Source organism: Rhynchophorus ferrugineus, unplaced genomic scaffold (genome assembly GCF_030347505.1).
Source record: "Rhynchophorus ferrugineus isolate W39M unplaced genomic scaffold, kcgeb_rfMv2 rfM5, whole genome shotgun sequence".
NCBI lineage: Eukaryota > Metazoa > Arthropoda > Insecta > Coleoptera > Curculionidae > Rhynchophorus > Rhynchophorus ferrugineus.
In genome coordinates, this window is record NW_027472584.1 from 26,939,489 (window position 1) to 26,959,259 (window position 19,771).

Genomic DNA, 19,771 nt, shown 5'->3' on the forward strand with positions numbered 1-19,771 from the left:
GAGAGTATGGCGGGTGCGATAATATGTCCCATCCAAGTACTTTCAAAGCTTACTTTATCATACTGTAAAATCATTTTACCTTGTTCGAGCCCATTCTGGACGTTTTTCGATCAATCGATGGTTCAAATTGACCATTTGTTGTCGGTAGCGATCACTATTAAGTATTTCGCCAGGTTCAACGGTTCCTAATACATCACGCCACTCTGGCCCCACCAAACAGATTAAATAAGGAAAGTAATGCGTGCCGCAAATGCACGTTTGAAGCTTGATGTCAATAGAATAAAATGACATATGTGTCAAATCAAAACATTACGTACTAAAACCTAGCGACATCTGTTAGAAAAACGGTAATGATGTTCAGGTACCCCCGCTATATTAAAAATATATTTTCAAACCTTTTAAAAATAGTATAGAAAATAGTATAGATATAGTTATATATCGTTGATATTGATATCGATATTTTTTCGATACCCACATCCCTAATTTCAACGGTTTATTAACTGCGATATATTTGGGAACGGATTCATTTAATACTATATCACTTTATAAAAAATAATGCGGTAAGTGTTACTATTTACCTATCCAGGAAATGGAAAAACAATTTCACAATGGATAGATACTCAAGTTTCGATGCTATAAATCACACAATCAATCGATCAAGCTCAATATGTCGGAATGGCACAAAAAACTTTTGTGTGGAGAATTAGTTTTAAAAAGCTAGCGATAAGGAACATTTGACAGGCATATATAAAGGTTAATCTTAATCATATACAGTGAAATAGCGAGTTTACCCGAATATATACGATGATAATTCCTTTAATATGTCTGTACTCAATAGGAAACGCATATATAGTCTATTCCAAGTTTTTTTTAGTAATGCATCATGGATATTTGTGACGTCGAAATATTGCAATGTTGCCGAATTAACTCTGAGTTAGAGTTTAGTTTGGCTGTGACATAGAAAAAAATTCTAATCTAAATAAAATAATTGAACAAAAATATTATGAAGTATTAATTTATTTTAATATTATAGTAAATTTCTAATAAATATGTTATCGAAGACTTAAAACTATAATTAAGACACAGCTATAATACGATTAAACACAGCTTTTTTATGTAGTGGTATCCCCCTGGTGGCCTAATCGACCTAATTAAAAATTGTATATCTGAGAAACGTATTTTACTTTCATTGGAGAGCATATTTACTTTTTACATTTAGTTCTTGTTTCCTTCAATGGTGTGTTTACTTGTCAAGTCATCTTGGTATCATTGTATATTTTATTTCTTCTGGTACTATCTGTGTACACCATTCTTCATAAAATTAATCACTGAATTTTAATGCATTTACCATATCTACAAAACAGTTAGTATTCATTTTCTGCTCATACGTTGTAACCTAATGTCCATCTTTAATTTTGAACAATTACAATCATATCTGTGCACACAAATCTTTCACGCCCTACAATACCATTTTCTACACTTATATTCAATTAATTATGTGCATATCTTTAGTTTTTTTCTTTTCTTTTTCTTTCATCACTCTGTCTCAGGAATTTCTAGCGTTGCATAGCATTATTACATATCCTGAAAGTTTCCTTCAGTCACTTTCACTTTCCCACTCATTGTCCAATTCAATCACTAAACTGTTAATTTCTAATCTGTCTGAAACATGTTCACAATTCCACCATTTATCAATTACTTCCTCTGTATGTTTAATCGAGTCCATTTAAACCCAAGCTCTTATGGTTGACAATGCTTCCTTCCACATATCCGAGTATTTGATGGAATATCCTTCTCGACCAGCAATATTTCTGCAATTAATTATTAATAAATATAATGATCAACAAAACCTAATCGGATGCTATTGTAACTTTTACCTTTTCCTATCAATTTTTGTTGTCTTTACACTTTTTGGTTACCGTCTTGCCAAGAGTGTCAAAATGAACCATTATGAAATATCCAAGTTTCATCGAGATACACAAATTCAAATAGTTTATCTTCCTTGGTCTTATTTTATGCCTTTAAAAATGTAATTCTTTTTAAGGTAATGTCTGGAAATTCTATTAAACCTCTCCAAGGGTTATATATATACACCAATTAAACATTATGTATGTATAAAAGGATGTCTTATCAACCTCCCTCAAAAAGTCATGCATGTCCCTAATTCTTTTATGTATACTTTTTAGACCGACAATTTTGTCAAAAATAATTTTATTAAATTATGTTTATATAGATGTAATAGTGTGTGTACTCACTGTTCTTATACAGTTCGTATATTTGGTCTCGAATAGAGCCAATATAAGATGGTCAAGATTCGTCACCCACTTTGTATGTAGACGGGTTTTCTTGGGTGAGTCTAACGTATAATTCTTCATTTTGTAAGCGATGTTATTCACAGTACTCACAGTAATATTTAGCCCGGCAGCAACCCGCTAAAAACATTTTCAATAAAATTGTAGGGACTTATATTATTTAATATCATCAATAATTACCTGTCTAAGGGAATTTACCAGCAAAAGTGGGCCTTCATTATCTCGTTGCTTTTCGAAATAACCTATTAAAGCCGCAATCAATTTGTGACCCTGAATATCTATTGTTTTCGGCATTTTCAAACAAAGTAATATGATATATTACGCAGCGAAATTATTAAAATAATCAAAGGGCTAAAATAATGTTTGCCGGTTTATAACCTGTAATAATTATAACTAATATTTTGAATAATTTAGCGTACATCTGACAACCAGAGATTTTAACTCTTCCTATAAATTATTGTGGCTGAATTATATTTGATAACATTTTTGTTCAATTATTTTATTTAGAATAGAATTTTTTTGTATCTCAGAGCCAACTGAAATAAAACTCAGAGTTGATGCGGCAACATTGTAATGTTTGGACCTCACAAATATCCATTACGCATTACTAAAAAAACTTTGAACTGACTATAGAGTAGGTATTATAGGGCGAAATTTCATTTGGCCCTTAATATTTCATGAAATAATAATTATTTAATTAATTTCCATTGCCGTGTATTTCCTTCGGTAATTTTCTAAGATTGGGGGAGTTGTTGGATCTCTAATTACATGGAATTCTTCAATTACAAGAATAGTTAATGAGTAAACACGATCTGCGTGAAGTTAAAAATTAAATCCCATTTGCTTATTTGGTTTAATTAACCTTTGGCACTGATTAGAATTAATACTAGACAGAAGTTACGACATTACAGTGGCACAAAATTTATTTTACTTCATTCTTAATGGTAAAGCTTAATTTTTGTTTTCGTTTATATTGAAATAAATGAGTTTTTTTCTTGTTACTTGTGGATATTTATTTTATTAGAGCTAAAATGAGATTGAATATTAAAAAAATTGCCAGTTAACTTTACCAATAGCTATTTTCAAGATTTTTTTGCTGTCATATTCGTTTAAATGATCTAAAATTAATGGAAATTATAAAGAATTTTACTCTGAATCAAATGGTAGTATAATAGTTATTACGCATCCTTTACTTCTTAAGTTACATTCAAAAAATGAGTTTATTTCTGTTTATGTGGCATATCTTACATACTATAGACTCTAAAGTAATTTAATATGGATTTTCGATTATTTCACCCCAATATACATATATTTTCAGAATTTTATCTTTATCCGAGCGTTAAAAATAGTTCATACGTATAATCGAGAAAATTTGGGATTTTTTTGCCATTTGCAATTCTCTTACTGCCATTTCCGTTCAAATAACTGCAGGTTAATGAAAATTACAGGAATTATAAATAATTTTACGCTGAATCGAATAGTGGTAAAATAATATTTGTACAGGTTTAATTTTAAGTTATATAATAAAAAAACTATTTTAAAAAATGAGCGGATTTCGGTTTATATGACATAACTCAATAACTTAACAATTTAAAGCAATATAATATAGATTTTCATTTCTTTCACACCAAAATACATATATTTTGAGAGTTCTACTTTTATCGGAGAGGTGAAAGTTTTTGGCACTTTTTCCGTGTCCTTTTGAATATTCTTGCCGCCATTTCCGTTCAAATAATCGTAGGCTAATGAAAATTACAGGGATTATAGAGAATTTTACGCTGAATTGAATGATTGTATAGCAATTTTTGTGCAACTTTTATTATTGAAGTTACATAATAAAAAACGTATTTTTAAAAAGTGAGCGGATTTCAACTTATGTCACATATCTCAAAAACTATGCAATCTAAAGCAATTTAACGTGGATGTTCGTTTCTTTCACACCAAAATACATATATTTTGAGAGTTTTATCTTAATCCAAGAGGTAAAAAAAATCGACGAAAAAAGTCGTGAGAAATTGCGATTTTTGTCCATTTTTAATTTTTTTTTGCTGCCGATTCCGTCCAAGTCATCAGATTTTAATGAAAATTGCAGAGTTTATAAGGAATTTTACGCTGAATTGAATGACGGTATAACAATGTTTGTACAGGTTTTATTTTTTAAGTTATATAATATAAAATATATTCTTAAAAAATGAGCTGATTTCAACTTATGTCACATATCACAAAAACTATACAAATTAAAGCAATTTAATTAAAGGAATTTCGCTTCTTTCACGTCAAAAGACATATAGTTTAAGAGTTTTATCTTAATCCAAAAGATAAAAAAATCGACACATTTTCCGTATGATATAGTGGTGAAAATTTGCAATTTATTGCTATTTTATAAGTTATAATTATATAAAAATTAAATTATAATATACTTTTGCTGTTATTTTCGTTAAAATAATCGCAAAATTGAAAAAATATAATAACCAAAATGCATGTTTTACTTGAATGTCAAATTATTTGTTAAAATTAAGAAGTGGTTTCTTGATATTTGTGGATTTATTGGCATTAAATGTCAAGAAATCTGTCAATTAACTTCACTAAATCAACAGTTATATTATAACATAATATATAACAAAAACAACTTTATAACTAAAAGTAACATATTAACATAATAACATAATAATAAAAAAATTTTAAAATATGTATCTCTATGACTTGTAATGTCAGTGAATGTACATTAGAGAACAATAGACGTTTGGTTTAATAAAACAGTGAATTTATTTTTGCATCCAAATAGATCAAAACTTGCTTTCTCATTTTCTTAATTACTTATTACGATGCAAGAAACTTCGAATAAAGTATAATGCAAATTCGTTTCTATTTAGTATTTTGTAGCTATAGCTCTGTATTTTATTTTTTAATAATTGAAATGGAAAATATAAAAAGCAGAAAAACTGAAGCAAAAACAATGATTTATTAAAATAATATTATTGTGGTTATGATATTTTACGCGTACTATTCAATATTTTTTCCTAAAATGCATTAGAATGCATTATCATTGTTATATAAATTACGAAACGAAATAAAACTGTATGAACACAAATGAACGTTTAAAAAAAAGGAAAAGGTTTTCAAATATGGGCAACAATATGCTCCTTTTACACAAAATCATTTTGAAAATCAATACGTTTACAGCGGAATTGAAATTTCAAAATGGAAATGTAACGTCAAAGGTCAAAAGATTTCATGGAGTTTCAATTTGCTACAGGTTAAAAAAACTTTTAGTGCGCCGCTTTTTGGAAATAATATGGTTATTCGGGCGAATTAATTAGTGTGTTTTTATGATCTTTATAGGATATTTTATACATTAATTGGCAGTGAAATATTAGCGGGATAAAAGGCGAAACGCGAATACGCCTATGCGGAATATTGTACAACATTATTTAAAAATATTTCGGCCAAAATATTTTTCGATATTTTATGTCAATTTATCGATCAGCTTGGGCAAACAATCATAGTCTTAATTTGTAACTCTAACCATTAAATTAAATTGTCTATATTCAGAATTAAAAGCAGTTATTGTAGGGTTGCTTTATTCACGTTACTACGCTTACGCAGGGCCTGTTGAGTTTTTTTTTGCAAAAATGTTTGTTGTTATTTCTATTTACATAATCGCAGTTTATTGAAACTTACAGGTGTGATAAAGAATTTTACGCTTAATCGAATGGTATTATAATAATTTTCATACAACCGTCGGTTTTAAAGTTATACAATGAAAATTGTATTTTCAAAAATTGTGTGAATTTATATTTATTTAACATATCTTAAAAATTATAAGTTCTAGAGTAGTTTAACAGGGATTTTCGTTCTTTTCATCTCAATCTACATATATTGTGATAGTTTCATCTTAATCTAAGAGGTTAAAAAAATTACCACTTTTTCCATATGATAGCCGTGAAATTTTGCGATTTTTTGCCATTTTCAGGTTTTTGGCTGCCATTTCCGTTAAAATAATCACAGGGTAATGAAAATTACAAGACTTATAGATAATTTTACGCTTAATCGATTGGTACTATAATAATTTTCATACAACGGTCGGTTTTAAAGTTATACAATAAAAATTGTATTTTCAAAAATTGTGTGAATTTATGTTTATTTAACATATCTTAAAAATTATAAGATCTAGAGTAGTTTAACATGGATTTTCGTTCTTTTCATCTCAATCTACATATATTGTGATAGTTTCATCTTAATCTAAGAGGTTAAAAAAATTACCACTTTTTCCATATATATAGCCGTGAAATTTTGCGATTTTTTGCCATTTTCAGGTTTTTGGCTGCCATTTCCGTTAAAATAATCACAGGGTAATGAAAATTACAAGACTTATAGATAATTTTACGCTTAATCGATTGGTACTATAATAATTTTCATACAACGGTCGGTTTTAAAGTTATACAATAAAAATTGTATTTTCAAAAATTGTGTGGATTTATATTTATTTCACATATCTTAAAAATTATAAGTTCTAGAATAGTTTAACATGGATTTTTGTTCTTTTCATCTCAATCTACATATATTCTGATAGTTTCATCTTAATCCAAGAGGTTAAAAAAAATTAGCACTTTTTCCATATATATATAGTCGTGAAATTTTATGATTCTTTGACATTTTCAAGTTTTTTTGCTGCCATTTCCGTTAAAATAATCACATACTAATGAAAATTACAAGACTTATAGAGAATTTTACGCTGAAATGAATGGCAGTATAATAATTTTTATACAACTATTAGTTTTAAATTTATAAAATGAGAATTGTATTTTGAAAAAAATAGTGGATTTCTATTTACATCACATATTTGAAAAATTATAATTTTTAGAGTAATTTAAGATGGATTTTTGTTTCTTTCACCCCAAAATATATATAATTCGAGACTCTTATATTTATCTGAAAGGAAAAAAATCAAATTTTTTTCTAAATAAAACATTTTTTGAACATAAAAATAATAACTATGTATCAAAATTGTATTTTAGCTTAAGCACAGAAATAATGTATTAGTAAAAACTACACAAAATTCTCAAAAAAGCTATAAATTGTTTGAAATAACTGTCTTAAAGACAGATTATTCGAATTTATTCAAGGCTTATAGATTAAAATTATATATTAAGCAGTTTAAACAGTTTCCATTAAAGTAACTATTAAACAGGAAAAATTCTATTAGCTCATAACAGTTAAACAAAAGAACATTAGATTTTCTACATAAAACCTGAGTAAATAGTAATATATATGAGAGATCTCAAGATATTAATGTTTATTATAAATAATTGGGTTGAAATTAGAAGAGTTAAAGTATAATCCTTGGTTTTATAGCTATTCGTGAGGGACCTAGCCGGAAAGGGCTTATGTTTATGCCTTCTATCAATGTTGCAAGGTTACAGATACGATCTACTTTATAGCTCAATTTTATTTACAGCGAAACTTTTGAGTACCTATCGCCTACCCAATCATTTCTTATAGAAAATAAGCTACACTTTTGTTTAGGGCTTCGAGGGTGAAAAAATGAAAGCTAATAAAAATTTAAAGAACCCTTTACTTAGTTTTGGGAGAGAAAGCTTTTAAAGCAAGGTGGCGAATATTGCAAATCCAATATTATTCTCTTCTTTGTCCCGCGGTTTAAAGAACGGGAAGCACAGACTACAGTATAACTCCTTGGGCAATATTCCTGCAAAAAATGCAGGAAATTGTATTATTCGTAACTATATGCTTTTGAGTGTATTGTAAATGAACATATTTATTATTCTGTGTTAATATTTAGATTATATTAAAAATATTATTCTGAACGTTTTATTATAATTAAATATAAATAAATATTAGGTGCTTGTATGTATTCTGATCATTTTGACACTTTGTCAAAGACATTTCTGTGAATTTTTTGCATCAAAAAATAAAGTTAAGAAAAACATGTTACACTGTACAAGTTCGTGTGGTTTGGTTCGCTTCAATCTTCTGATTTCCTGCTTGTTGTCTAGTAGCAGTTATTGCGATAACCTTATTTCATGCTCTAATGCGAAATCTTGGATATCTTCGTAAATCTATTTAATTTCGAGGTTATCGTGCAGCTCTTCGCTGGTTACCTAACGATAAGCATTGGTAATTAATCGTAGAACATTGCTTTGGCAGCATTAACACCGACAGATTAGGAGCTATTAAGCTGTATCCAAGCTCTAGCATATTTGTAGATCTTGTTGACTGTCACATGCTCTTTTTCTACAATCTTAGACAGAGATATATCTTTTGTCGTAATAATTGTGTCGTCCACAAATGGAAAATATCACGATGGCTACATTTGCTAATGATACTGCGATTATAGCTGTAGGAGACAATAGTGAAGAAGCCTCACTAAAATTACAACAGGCCAGTGACAATATAAATAATTGGACACAAGCTTGGAAAATAAGAATTAATGAAAGTAAATCTGTACATGTGCAGTTCACCTGTAAACAGACCATACAAGCACCAATAACATTAAATAACACTATCATTCCATATAGCAACAACGCTAAATATCTCGGAATGAATCTCAATGCAAAACTTCGCTGGAAGGAACATGTAAAGAAGAAAAGAACTGGATTTGAAATATAGGAAAATGTACTGGCTAATTGGAAGAAAATCACAATTATCAGTACATAATAAATTACTATTATATAAGCAAACATTGAAACCTATATGGACATACGGAGTTCAATTATGGGGATATTCTGGAAAGAGTAACATAAATTAAATACAAATTTTTCAGAACAAAGTCCTGAGAGGTATTGTGGGTGCACCCAAATACTATAGGACTGATTACCTACATCGAAACCTTCAGATACACACAGTCAGTCAAGAAATCAAGAGAATTGCAAGGGGGTATGAGAAAAGACTCCATTCTCATACAAATATTGAAATATTGCAACTTTTGGATACTACCAGAACAGGAGACAGACTCAAAAGAATCAAACCATCTGATCTTGTGTAGTGTTGTGTAGTGAGGTGCATATATTAAAAAATTCAGTGACATTTATAAATATTATTTCACCAGAGACTGAGTTAGGGCCGATGGGTCCTCCTAGTTATATACCTAGATTTAAGATAGCATAAAGACAAATTTTAGGTTAGACGGAAACGACTAGTAACAACGTATTAATTAAATAATTTAAAAAAAATGTGTCGTCGGCAAATGTTCGGCCCATTTAAAATCAAAAAGTGATCAGAATACGTACAAGCACCTAATATAAGTCGTTTAGGTTGATAAAAATTTGTAACTAGAAGTCAGTAAGAGTTGAATTTGTTAAACAAAGTTGACATAATAACAACTCTTACTTTATTTTACTGATTTTCGTCATGTTTTTGCTTTTAATATCAGTTATCTTGATGATAAACTATTTATGTTCTTCTCTAAATCCAATTATTTCAAAACAAGTATTACTAGATTGTAAGTGAGTTACAAACAACTCTTAATTTACACTTTTGACAGATTTTTGGTGTCTCTACCATTCTGGAACGGTAGTATTCGGTTGAAACCACATTTTAATTTCATATATTGATTCAACGTCATGTCCAAATTTGATTGATTGAAACATAAAATCCTTTCATATATTCTGTAATGCTCGAAATATTGTTTCGAATGACAAAACTTATTGAACTTCCCTAATATAATTAATACAATTATAACACGGCAATTAGCCGGCTTGGTTGTTGCAGTGGTAAGAGCGACAGACGGTTCTCCTACTGTTGCGATAGTCGCGAGTGCGAATCCTGCTGGGGCATGGTCGTAAATTTATATTTGTGATTGTCATAGGCAGGTATGCAAAATCCGACAAGGAAAATGATCTCAGTCACGCCAGTAACCAGGCTGGGTAAGACCAGATGTCTGCTGGGATGATTTCCAGAAGTTCCAGTCCAGATAAACTCTCGTTGGTTAAAAGGAGACTTTAAATGTATATATATATATATATATATATATATATATATATATATATATATATATATATATACATTTAATATATATAAAACACGGCAATTAGAATGTTAAAAGAGAACTGCTCGTTATATTCTATATTCTCAGTATTTTTAATAAACCATTTTGTATACACTTGAAGATAGAATTATAAAGAAGAAATAAATTTATTGGGTAGGGAGTTTTGAATAAACCGTCAAAATAAGAAGGGGGGAAATCAAAGACTCGCGACTTTCTAAGAAAGCACACTTGAACGATTACTAATTAGACATTTAGGGTGTTGCCGAGGGGTGCTATAATGTGTCAAAATTACGTTTCGTATACTATATAAGAAGCGAAGCATTACCAGTCAGTCAAAATAGTTTGTCAACAAATTTATTCATGTTTTTATATCAATAAAAATAAAACGGTTATCAGAAACACATATTTTAAAATAATATATTTAAAAAAAATTGGACCAACTTCAAAAAATAAATAAAGAACTCACTAAAATGTTAAACATAATCAATCTTAGATTTTTAGCACAAAAAAAAGTCCGATCATTTGTTTTTAAATATTTTAGATTACTACTCCAAACTGTTGTGGCGTGTAGTGTTTTGTGGTGTATATGCTGTAGTTTCTACGCTAATTTTGCATTGCGCCGAAGTAATAAAAACTTAGTTATATCACTCAATGGATGCCCGATTCCTCAAGCAGAATTAGCTAAATACCTCGGAATCCATCCTGACGGCAGATTAAATTGGAAACATCATGTTAGACAAAAAGTGAAACACATTAGAACCAAAATAAAACAATTATACTGGTTAGTTGGAAGATACTCTCAACTTGATCTAAAATCAAAGAGGTTGATTTATAAGACATTTATAAATCCAGCTTGGACTTACGGGGTGCAAATATGGGGTTGAACTAAAAAATCAAATCAACTAGTCATCCAACGCTATCAAAACAATGTTCTTCTATTGATTACCAATGACTATCGCTATGTAACCGACGAAGAATTGCACGATGACCTGGAAATGAAATGGATTTGCGAAGGTATCCAAGATTTCCCCTTCAAACACGAAAGAAGATCACTAAATCATACTAACGTGGAAGCAATACAACTGCTGGACAGCGCGCAGGATGTCAGGAGATTGAAGCGAACCAAACCATACGAACTTATATAAAGTGTATGCCTTTAGTGTAAACTATAGTTATAAGTTATAATTTTATAATGAATATATATTGATCTATTTTCTGGCACTCGTCTTGCTTGTGAATTAATTCAAGTAAAAATGAAAAGTAGTCATAAATTAATTTATAATTAAGATTGTACTAAGCGTATCTAATAAAAATGTTTAAAAAAAAATAAAAAAATATTTTATATATCAATAAAAATAAAGCGTTTATTAAGAACACATATTTTAAAATAAATAGGAAAAATTATCTTTGCCAGTGTAACATATATAGAAGTTTAAATGTCACTTCCTCACATGCACCTTATTTTATAGTTTCACATAGCACAGTGAGCTAGGATAGAAATTTTAATGCTTCTAACATAACAATAAAAGACCGGAGAGATGCAATTTTTGGCAAGGCGTTATTCTATAAAACTGCTCATAGTTTAATCATGAAGATAAAAAAAAGACTAGCACTAAGAAGACAGTGTATTTTATTTCTTTTATTATTCCCATGGCGAGAGTTTTCCAAAAACACACATTCATATAAAACATTTTTAAAACTTCCTTTGTTCCGTTCTTTTCCCTTCAAGGAATTCTAATAAATAATTTGTAATTACTGGGCTTTATTAAATAATTTATTAAGACCCGTTTATTTCATACTGATTAAATTTTATGGAATGCCAAGCGTATAATTTAAAAATAATTTCGAAAAAAAAGGAACCCTACAAAACAATGACGTTATTTTACCGTTAGGATTACCTCCAAAATATTTTTTTAATGATTTCAAAATAAAATTACTGGAAATATATGAAATTTTTCCAAATAAAATTAATAACGCCGAAAAAAAAATAAATTGTGTTTTATGGATGTTTTGTTACATATTTATACAGTATTTAATCAGATTATTCGTCTTTAGATTCTATATATTTTGCCCGTATCTGAGGTAATTTATGGATTACATTCCGAAATAGCAGCTTCTACTTCGAATTATCAATGCAAAAAGTAGTTGGATGGAGCCAAGTCTGAATAGTGCGGCGAAATTTCCCTCTTAGTGATTTTAATGCTTCTTTGGCTGGTTTTGCTGTATGAGGCGATACGTTTTTATGCTGCAAAATTAACATATCATGTCTTTGAGTAAATGATTTCTTAAAGATTTCAACAGTTGCAACATCAACTTGGTTCCACCAGACCCAGAGTCTTGTCTCTTTGTGACTGTAATGAATGTCTTGCGAACAAAGGAACTTGCAGTCGATTGGTCTGCCTTATGATGTGATAACCATGAGTTTTTTAGCTTAGGATTTTTGAAATAAATCTATTTTACATCACCCCTTACTATTCGATGCAGAAATGGCTTTCTCTCACGCCTTTGAAACAGTTTCCATTTTATTTGAACCCATCGCTCACAAATTTTTAATCTCATCACATTCAACTTTTCGGCCAATTGTTTTTGAGCTCGTGTTGTGTCTTCAACCGAAAAAGTTGCAAGATTTATTGGATGAAGACCGAACCCAAACTCAGAAACAATTGGCAGAAGCATTAAATGTGTTCCAAGAAACAATTAGCGATCGATTACGAGAAATAGTGGACATACAAAATATAGGAAAATGAGTGCCACATCGATTGAAAGACCGCCAAATGGAAAATCGAAAAATCGTCTGTAAAACGCTGCTTCAAATGTATGATAGGAAGACATTTCTGCATCGAATAGTGACGGGTGATGAAAGGTGCATTTATTTTGAAAACCCAAAGCACAAAAAAACATGGTTATCTTCTGGAGAAGCCAGCCGATGGAATCCAAAGCCAAATGGTTTCAGTCGCAAGACAATGTTCTGGAAACTGGTGAAAGAGTAAAGGTATCTCTACCGATAACAAATGATCAACTTGAACCACGCATCGATCGAAAAACGTTCAGAATGGACCTGAAGACATCGTAAAGTGATTTTACAGCACGGTAATTATAAAGCAAAACCGGTCAACGAACCGTTGAAAGCACTTGGACGGGACATATTATCACACCCTTACTTTCCGGTACATCTTGTATATAATAATATGACGTATATAATATCAAACCATAATAGTGCATACTGATGGATAGTGAAATCATCTGGTAATCAAGTAAAATTATTAAAAATCGTGTATGCTTTTCAATGAACTTTCTCGAATTACCCTCGTAATTGATTCTACCAAAAATAAGCGATAAAATAAAAGAGCCAATTTCTATAAAAGTAATTTAGGGAACATGGAAAAGGTTGAAGGATAGCACATGGGTTTTTTAAGGCTAGACCGATCAGAAGGTCTTAATAAGAGAGGTTTTAATAGAAAATTAAATAAAAGAACGACGAATTTAGTAAAAAGAAGTTACAATAGGTCGATTTTATTTGACGATATAGGAACGGGATAATGTTTAATCACATTAGTAGGTATAGCTCGGTCTTTTGTTAATATCCTCGTTCATTTTCATATAATAAACGAATTCGTATCGGCCTAAGGCTTCGAAATCTCTACAACAACGCCCTATTGTTCGTTCATTCGACAAATATTAAACAAACTCATCGTTTAATAAGTTGGATGCTGCCGATATTATTTATTTTAGATTATCAGGAGCTCTGGATAGAGAGAAGACTTTATAGAGAGCATGTTGGGGAACGTTTTCAATAACCCTCGCTAAATTACAATATCTGAGAAATCAGATAAAATCCCATTTTATTCTAGAGGGGATTTAAAGACAAATCCTGACAATTCGGTGACAACTAACAAGTTTAATTGAATACCAAACATTCTGAAGTTCCCAATAAATTCGAAAATTGACTGTTGTTTTTCAAATTTCCATTTTCTCGTTTTTTCTTCTCTTGCACGTCATTGCCTTCCCGTGCCTTCGACCTTTTTCAATTAATTAATTTAATTGTCTAATAAAATTAATTGGAGAAATCGAAATTTTATTATCGACAAACAAACAATTTTATTGTCATTAGGAACATTTTCAGGTTCTATGAATATTTATAAACAATATTGTTCGATATTGAGGTAAATACGACATTTTAAATTTTGAAAGGGATAAAATTCGGAACGTGGCGAATAATTTTAAAACAACGTTTAACCCATCTTAATTTTTCCTGGATTTGTAGGAAATTTAAGGGAAAATTTTAAATCCAGCTCGTAAGTTCTCAAGACCATAATGGTAGATTGATTGGATTCGTGGATTAGTTCTTGAAGCAGGGAAGCATTTTTCCTTTTTCACGTTGACGAAGAAAATTAATGAAAATTTAGGGAACTTCCTTTGGAACATTTTTTATATCCAAATAGACTCGATCTCGATGTTTTCTTCACTTCAATTGACATGTTTTATTATATCGATTATATTGCATCGTTATATTCAGTACACAACGCATGTAATTTGTTGTATCAGGTGTACCGGAAAGTCATTACCGGTTTTTTATGAAAACTTTTACATAATTTTCAAGAAAATGAAGAAATTTATTTATTCGAAGGGCTGCTCTACAAGCTCGTTTCCCATTGATGCGAAAAGTTGATAGTTGGATAGGGCAAGGTCTGTAGAGTATGGCGGGTGTCATGACTAATCTTTTTTTGCAACAATACATCCTTTTTCGTAGTTCCTAACACACTAGACCTAGCCAATCCGGATTATAGCATTATATGTATATTATATGTAGCCAATCGCTTGGGACTGCCCCAATAAATCCGCTTTACATCGCCAATCACAATACGTCATAGAAAACGCGATGTTAAAATGCTTCTAAATAAGACAATTCGTTTGGTAACCATTTTCCCTTCTTCTGGATCTTTCCCATCAAATATAGGCGCCTGGAAATACTCAACTCATCAGCTACTAAACTATCTGAAAGTTTTTTAAGAGTTAAAGCTTATAAATTTTGCAAATCATTGTATTCGAACGTTTCTGTATGACTAACCTCTGTATACACAATGAATAACACAACTATATTCAATATAAAACCTTTATTTCATGTAAATAAATGTCTAGAGAATCTTTAACAGTTGTTAAATCAATTAAAAATTCCTAATAACCGATACAAAACTGCTGATCAAAATACATGCAAGCACCAAATATTTTTTTATTCAGATTAAAAATTGAAATTCTCATCATCTCCAGACATCTAAAATACTAGTACAAAATTGCATTTAGATTGGTTCAAAAATATCACTTTTTAGTTAAAAATACTTTCAAACTTTGTCACTTTTTAAAAAGCAGCAACACGTCATCAATTTTTTAGGCGAGTTTGATGATGTTATTACCCCGCGAAGAAAAAAAAAACAATTTTTCAAAATTCCCAGAGCTCTGCCTCTTCCGCAAAACTTTTATCTCGAAACTTTTTACTGAGTGTAAAATAATATTCTAGTAAAATAAAATATTTTTAATAAAATAATTGAATCGACTTCAAAAAATAAATAAGGAAATCACTAAAAATTAAAAATAATCAAACTTAGATTTTTTACACAAAAATAAAACATTGTAATATAAAATATGTATATAATAATCATTCTAAGAACCATATAAAAATAAACAAAAACCTTATATAACCTATCTACTACACATATTTTATATTCTACTATATACATATAATTTAACTTAATACCTACCCAAAACCTATTTCCAATATTATTTTAAATACTACCTTTCGCCCCAATATATGCTAACTTGGTTCCAATGGAACCACCTCGGAAGTGCACTCTATCGAATAAAGAAGAATTTTGAAAATCCGTAATTAACGGAGAAATCGGCGGACATACATTAAAAATATATATAGCCGAACATCGAAGTAACAGGTCAATTCAAAAGTCCACGGCCTGACACATAGATGTAGCTACTAGAATTAAATCCATGTTTTTTACTAAGCCCTAATCCTCAAAAGACGCGTGTAAAAACTTGACAGCTGTCGGATCATTAGTTTGTGAATTATATCATTTTGAGTGAATTTCGCGTGTTGAAAAATATTGCTATTTGAAGGGAAAAAACACAGTTGAAGCGAAAACTTGTCTTGATGCCGAGTTTCCGGATACTACCCCAGAAAAATCAACCATCAAGGATTGGTATGCTAAGTTTAGACGTGGTGAAATGAGCACCGAAGTCGGTGAACGTAGTGGACGCCCAAAAGAGGTTCTTACCGACGAAAACATTTAAAAAATCCACAAAACGATTTTGAATGGCCGTAAATTAAAATTGAATTAAATAGCAGCCACTTTAAAGATATCAACTGAACGTGTACATCATATCATTCACGAATATTTGGCTATGAGAAAGCTCTGTACAAAGTGGGTGCCGCGTGAGCTCACTTTTGACCAAAAACAACGACAAGTTGATGATTCGGAGCAGTGTTTGAAGATAATCAAATAATAGAGTTTAATAAACCCGAGTTTTTGCGTCGATATGCGACAATGGATGAAACATGGCTAGATCATTTCATCCCGAAGTCCAATCGATAGTCATCCGAGTGGACTGCATTCGATGAATCTGCTCCAAAGCGTGGGAAAACGTACCAATCCGCTGGCAAGGTTATGGCGTTTATATTTTGGGATGCGTATTGGATAATTTTCATTGACTACCTTGAAAAAGGAAGAATTATCAACAGCGCCTTTACATAGCATTATTGGACCGTTTGAAGGATGAAATCGCCAAAAAACGGCCGCATTTGAAGAAAAAGAAAGTGCTGCTTCACCAAGACAATGCACCACAATTCCTCATCCACCGTGTTCTCCAGATCTGCCCCCCAGCGACTATTTTAAGGTCTCAGATCTCAAAAGAATGCTCGCTGGGAAGAAATTTTCGTCGAATGAAAAGGTGATCGACGAAACTGAGGCCTATTTTGAAGCAAAGGACAAATCGTACTACAAAAATGGTATCGAAATTTTGGAGGGTCGCTATAACCAGTGTATCACCCTTGACGGGCATTATGTTGAATAAAAAAACTAATTTTGCAAAAAAAAAGTGGGAAACTTTTCAATTGAACTTTTAGAACCTCCTCCTTTTTCAAAGTGGTTTAAAAATTAGAAATAATCGCGAGACAAAAAGGATATCGTGAATATTTGAACTTGAGTGGATGGCTGTTTTCTTTTAATAGAGGAAATGGATCAAAATAACAAACAGAAATCTGACCTAGCGGTATTATTAGGAAAACAACACTTTGTCCTTTGAACAAGGAAAACGAGAAGATGATTGTTTTCCGTAGCGGCTTTTTTTATATCCGTCGTTTCCAATAAAAGGCGTTGTCTTAATAAAACATCATGCTAAAGTAAATTCCTATAACTGGCGATTCGTACGAAATGACGGAATGTTTCAAGCTAGATTTTTGAGACAGGAAATAGTTCAATAGAATAATAACAGGACATATGGTTCGTGTTTGTTAAAATAATGATTTCAGAAATTACAAATCAATACTACTAATGCAGAGGCAAAAGCTGTTGTCAAGAGATATAAATATTGATTTTCTAATAAAAAATTGAAAAGCAAGAATATTGCGTCGTTTTAGTTTCCATTTTTTTCCCTTTGTAGCGTTCAGACTTGTTGGCTGCACATGCCTTTATAAGAAACATAAAAATGTTAATAAAATAGTTTATTTCACGGCCAACCTGGTTTATTTAAGGCAGCCCTAAAAAAAATAACCTGTTAAAATTTTATGCCTACATCTCGAGCCTTATTTCCTTTTTATCTATTCCATTAAGGAAATATTTTAGATTACCTCCCCCCCCTCCACCCCCAACTGAAATTATTATTTTTATATACATTTAAAAAACCAACTTAAACAGAATTTTGTTGTTGTTAACTTTCAACAGCCTACCAAAAACATCTAAGAAATAATAGTATGGGAGCTAGCAACGTAGAGGAAACAAGAATTTCATGTAAGCTAATCTTTTTAAAAATACTCAATTATTAAATTAAGACTAATTAATGAGACAAAATCTACCCATGTGACATGTATTTTGATCGATGTCTGACATAGAAAAACACATAGTGACAAAACGCAAACAGCTTGGGCTTAAACTAAACCAAGTGTATTGGCTGATAGGGCGTAGATATAAATTATCATTAGATAACAAGGTTTTGTTGTATAAGTCAATACTTAGGCCTATCTGGACCTATGGTATTGAACTGTGGGATACTATTAGCAAATCTAACACAGCTATCCTTCAGAGGTTCCAGAATAATGAGTTGCGAGTCGTCGTCGATGCCCCATATTACGTCTCCAATAAACTGATTCAGCGTGATATCCGCTGTTAGTGCATCCCAATGCACTCGAATCATACGAACTGATTAATAGACACATAGAATGAGATATAATTATCTCTAGAATAAGTTAGGATAGACTTTAGAATAAGTTAGTATAGTATCTAGAATAAGATTGAGATTATAAGTTTGTAACCAAGCAAAAAAGTAACCCTTAAAACATTTCCCCACCTCTTTAGATCTATTGATTTTCATTCTCGGAATAAGCACGAATGAGAATAAGATATAAAGTTTTATTTTTATTCTTTATCGATATGTTGGCAAGCAATCTTCGGTAAAGCAATAACATTTAAAATGCACCCTTTACAAACAAACTCTATCCATAAGACGTTGTCCTATAAATCCAGTACAATGCTTTTATTCACCGGAAATAATAAATAATCTTTTCGAGATCCTTTCTCTTTAAACATCATAAATTTAGTTCAGAATTCGCAACAGCGAAAAAAAAATAAGGGAGAAGAATTGTTTTGGTATATCTCGTTCATTTTTCTTGGGTAGATTTCAAGTTCTCTTTAATGAATATCAAGTAGATTGGCGGGACTTTATGAATTGTAAAACATAATTTAATTAGAATACGAGATCTATTGAAATCGGATATCTGTTTTACATTTATATAATTAAGGAGAAAAGAATGTCAACAAGTGTATTTCAAAACTCAAATAAACATAAAAACACTGTAAAGTTGACCGAGAAATCGGCGAACATACATTCAAAAAATATATATACAGCCGAACATAGAACCTCCCCCCTTTCCGAAATCGATTAAAAAATATATCAAAGCTATCTTGATAGTTACATTTCCAATGCTATTTGAGTAGAGAGAGAGAGAGAGAGAGAGAAAGGAAATATGACTAGATTTTCATGAAACAAGAGTACAAGATATCTCTATTTGTAATTAAAGTTTCTTCTTGAATATCTTTGACGCCCTCTCTTATATCAACCGCATGAACTATTGATTGAGTAAAAATTATCTTTCCAATCAAAATATTTATTTTCAAAACTAATTATTTCAAAAGCCTGTCGACGAAAATTAAATAGAAATCTAAATAAATAAAGT

The 19,771-nt window shown here is 30.7% G+C and overlaps 1 protein-coding gene across 1 annotated transcript in view; it reads right to left on the bottom strand.

Moving 5' to 3' along the window:
* LOC143197444 (tyrosine-protein kinase Dnt) overlaps positions 1-19,771 on the bottom strand; it is a 73,867-nt gene that overhangs the window by 21,644 nt on the left and 32,452 nt on the right. The gene's annotated exons all lie outside the window — the stretch shown is intronic.